At 30.1% G+C, this 4,894-nt stretch overlaps 1 long non-coding RNA gene across 2 annotated transcripts; it reads left to right on the top strand.

Annotated features, from left to right (window-relative positions):
- Positions 1-2,418: 2,418 nt before the first annotated feature.
- LOC131624749 (uncharacterized) lies at positions 2,419-4,309 on the top strand. Of its 2 annotated transcripts, XR_009290658.1 has the most exons (4): positions 2,419-2,974; positions 3,173-3,280; positions 3,379-4,052; positions 4,136-4,309. It is a non-coding gene; the product is annotated as an uncharacterized LOC131624749 (long non-coding RNA). The 2 variants fall into 2 exon arrangements; XR_009290659.1 differs by lacking the exon at positions 2,419-2,974 and having other exon boundaries at positions 2,990-3,280.
- Positions 4,310-4,894: the final 585 nt, after the last annotated feature.

The raw sequence follows: 4,894 nt of genomic DNA, 5'->3' as shown, positions 1-4,894 counted from the left end.
GAATAATATATTCTTTCATCAAGTGCTTTTTTAATATTAATATTCAACTATGCTTACCTTTAAAGTTTAACCAATGAAACTGGTGTCTGTGTGTTTCGTTGAAAGTGTATACAGTACTATTTTAGTACTAATTTATGCTATTTGAATTGTTTATTTTTGTTATTATGTTAAACTTTATGCTATATAGTATATACATGATACAATACTAATTTATGCTATATAGTATATACAGTACTAATTTATGTTATTTTAGTACATCTTGTTGTTGTTATAATGTTAATCTGAGTTGTTAGAAATATTTTTGTATTGATTTGAAACTGATGCTTGGTGTTATTATTGTGTTGATATACATGTAGGGATTATAGTTTGTGTTTACTATAATCGTGGAAATTAATAGTGATAGTGAGGTTAATGCTAGGCAAGTTAAGGCAATTCCACCTGTACCATTATTTTCTCCGTCTAATGTAATTGATCTTGATGACACTGAGATTAACGAAGAAGAGTCTTCGGAACCAACCACCAAAAAACAAAGGCCCTTACGTCTGAAGTGTGGAAACATTTTTTAAAGGTTAGGGTTGTGGTTGGTAAAGATAAATGTAAATGTAAGGGTTGTGGAAGATTCTTGAGTTGAGCTGCTACTAGTGGAACTTCTCATTTGACTCGCCATGTTAACAGTTGTAAGCTTATTCCAAAATTTCATGATGTGGGTGATATGATACTTGATGCCGAAGGAAGATTGAAAAAGAAAAAGTTTGATCCTAAGGTTAATCGTGATATCTTGGTTGAAATGATAATTACCCACAATCTACCTTCTAACTTTGTTGAGTATAGTGTTTTTAGGAAATATCAAAAATGGTTGAATGATGATTGTACCTTTGTTACTAGAAATACTGTTTCACGCGATGTTATGAAATGTTATGAGGAAGAGAAACAAAGCTTAAGTTACAGTTGTTGGCATCCTCGTTATATATTTGTGAAGTAAGTGTAAACTATTATTGTTATTTCTTTTGATTGGGTTAATTTTATAATTTAAATTTTAGCAATTTTATATGTTTAACTAGTAAGAGACCCGTGCTTCCCCACGGGTAATTTAATTATAATATTGTATAAATAATTAAAAAAAGTATATATAATAATTTAGAAATTTTAAATGATAATCATGAAATAACACATGAATGAGTCTTAATGTCATAACACTTAGATAGTATCAAATATAAATGTAAAATTTTAGATAATAAATGCAAAAATTAAAATGATTTACTTTTTTAAAATGAACAATAATCATATAGATTGAATTATATTAAATAATCATACACAAAAAAGAAAAAAATATAATTGTGAGATGGAGAAAAAATTAATATTTAAAAATAAAGATTTTGTCTCTTAAATTAAAATAATGATTGATTAAAGTAAAATAAATATTGTCTTGTTAGTGACCCGTGAGATAAATATATTTTTAATGTTAAAATTAAAAAATATATTATACTATCATGCAATTGATATGGTATAAAATTATTTAAATATAAATAAATTAGAAATGAATTACTTAATTATTAAATAATTATACAAAGAAAAAAACTGACCCATGAGATGGAAAGAAAACAAAAAGAATTTTAACATTTGAAAAATAAATAAAATATGCATTTTGTTGATAGTGACCCGTAAAATACAGTCTAATAACACTATTTGTGGTGTAGTATTTTTTGAAAGATACGAAAAAAATATAAAGTAAAAAAGTTTGACCAGATTGCATATGTAAAATAGAAAGTTGCTTGGAGCTGGATCGGTGGGGATCGCTTTGTATTGACACTGTTTTTTTGATCTATTGATATATCCTTATTCAAAAAAAAAAGATAATAATTTGATAGTGACCCGTAAGATAAAAAATTAGTTATACTGACATATTTTTAATGATAATAAACAAAAAATATGATAAAAATATTAAATTACTACATTTTCAAATACCGATTATAAAGTACTTTCACATGGTTATATATAATATAAAATTAATTAAAGTCCAATAGAGGCCATGAAACAAATAGACATAAAACAACAAATAGAAATTAAGGAACAAAATTGCACCCAAAAGTGATAATACATACAAACTACAGCTCTCCAAAGCAATAACACAATAAAAATGATAAGACACAGATTTCTTTCAAACATCCTGATATATCTACACTTTCCAAAATAAATAACTAATATATTCTTCATAACATCTATAATATAAGAAAATTTGCTGTTCTGGAATTCACCATAATACCCTTCGATTATCTTAGTCTAAATTAATATTTTTGGGGCAAATAATGTCTTTTACTGGTTTATTCCAAATTCAATCAATAACTTTTTGAATTTCAAATTTTTTCTTTCCCCAAAATATAGAAATACACTCAGTCTCTCTTCCCAACGTCATCTCTCTCTTCCTCTTCTTCTTTCTTCTTTCTTCTCTCTTCCATCTTTTCCTCTTCTTCTTTTTTATCTCTTATTTCTTCCATCTTTTCCTCTTCTTTTTTATGTCTTCTGCTACCTTTGATTTTGAAATCCTATTTTTCTCTCTTCATTACTTCACTCTGCATTTCTTCTTCTCCTAAGGAATCAAACATTTCAAGAATGATAAACGGGGTTACTAATCGAAATAGGGGATACAACGACGGATCTGGCATTTTCAGCGATTTTACGGTGGTGTGTGGTTTCGCGATGGTGGATCTATCATAAAGCTCCAAAACTTCTGCACATATTTTATGAATATATTAACTGGTATTTTATATGTGCAAAAGTGCTTAACTTTAGATTTTTATTTTGTGCTTATCTTTAGCATGACTGTTGTATCACTTCTTCATTCTCTAAGAATGTTCACATTTCAAAGTCGTTGAATGATGGACTCTATGGGATGCATCTTCACGTATACAACTGGCCCGGGGGAGAACTGAAACAAACACTGGACCTTAGTGAAAAAGGACTTTTACCTTTGGAGGTAGATATTTTGTTTAAAATACTCTGCTGAGATATTTCAAATGCATTTTTTTCTTTTCTTTTGTCTTTGTATCTCCAACAATGTTTTATAATTTGAACCATTTTGGATAGCTACACTAGCTCAATCCTGTACATCCACCATCTACAGTTCCATCGTTTGAGCCATTTGTTTTTTGTTTGGTTCTGATTTTGAATGCAGATTAGGTTCCTTCATGACCCCGCTAAAGATGCAGGTTTTGTTGGGAGTGCATTGTCAAGTAACATGATACAATTTTTCAAGAAAGAAGATGAATCATGGGGCCATGAAGTATATTGAAAAGATCTTAATATCTACTCTCTTTTAAAAAATAAAATGGATCATGAAAATTATCAATAATACTTACAGACTAAGCTTTTTACTTGCAGATTGTGATACAAGTGGAACCATTGAAAGTGCAAGGTTTCTTCCTGAAATGCCCAGGCTTATAACTGATTTTTTGATTTCTCTTGATGACCGCTTTCTGTACTTCGTAAACTGGCTTCACGGCGATATAAGACAATATAACATTGAGGACATCAAAAATCCTAAACTAACCGGTCAATTATGGGTTGGTGGCCTTTTCCAGGAAGGAAGCCATGTCGTTGCTGTTAAGGACGATGGTGAAACTTTACAAGTTCATGTTCCAGAGATTCAGGGATTTTAAACTTGGTACTCATGTGTTGTCTTTGTGAAATAGTCTATATGTATATAGCACTGCCATGCCTGCAAGTAGGTAGTTTCATTGTTTCTATGATGATGTAGGTAATTGTTATTTCATGGGGATTTTCTAGAATTTGATTCTCATATTGATTTTTGTGTTTTAGGTCAAGTAGAACAACTTTGTCTAAATAGTGTTGCCGATCAATACTATTCTGAATCATGACATTGATTATGCTCCACCTGTTGCTTCTCATGATACCATTCCAATTGATGCGGATATGGAGATACCTCATTGGAGTCTTTCGTCGAATGAGGAGAAGCTGGCTAAAGGGGCACAACATTGGCAGTTTTTTTTTATGTTTATAAATTATAGCGCAGGACACACTGCACTTGCATTATGGTAATATAATTTAGCATCACTGGGTTGTAATGTTCTCTTAGAATTTTACCAGAAACTTACATAATCTTATTGTTGTACTGTAGATCTCGATCCATTTGATTCTATTGCAACAACTGCATTGGATTTTGAAATGAGTTCATGGTTGAAAGTGACACTGATATTACTGGACCAAAAACTCTAGGGATGCAGCCTCTTGCTTCTCATGCAAAGCAGATTCGAGAGGATGTGTCCAAGCTTTCTTCCTTGTGATATTTTCGAAAGCAAGTCAGGTTTCATCAAAATATCTTATTTCTTCAAATTTGTAAATAACTCAACAACTTAACATACTCCACACATTATCATAACTAATATTAGTATTTTTATAACTTTATACATTTTAACCAAAATTTAATATTTTATTAATACCTTTTATTTTCCTCAATCCAAACACGCCAAAACGAAGCGTACCTGTGCGAACGCACGGGTATCACACTAGTTGTAAACCAAAAAATTGTAGTGTCATCGATGCACTTTGTAATAAAGAATTAGAATAGAAGTATAATAGAGTTTTAGTCTACCTCTTCCTTTAGAATTCAAGACAATGTCAGATATTTTTCTTAGTTGAATTACAGCCAATTGCAAAGAAATACTAAGACAAAGGCATCACATTTAGGTCATAGAATGTGGCACGGCCTTAAACATACCATATTAAAAAATATATCTAGCACTTCTCAAATTCTTGTTAAGTATTAGAAATTCAAATATGCAATTACATTCTAGCAGGTTTTGTGTTAGATTAAGTGATGACAGTAGGAGTAAAATTATATTAAACCTATCTAACCTTAAATACGGTTTTAAATGGT

Source organism: Vicia villosa, unplaced genomic scaffold, assembly GCF_029867415.1.
Source record: "Vicia villosa cultivar HV-30 ecotype Madison, WI unplaced genomic scaffold, Vvil1.0 ctg.000162F_1_1_1, whole genome shotgun sequence".
Classification (NCBI taxonomy): Eukaryota; Viridiplantae; Streptophyta; class Magnoliopsida; order Fabales; family Fabaceae; genus Vicia; species Vicia villosa.
This window is presented reverse-complemented; position numbering and strand designations above follow the sequence as displayed.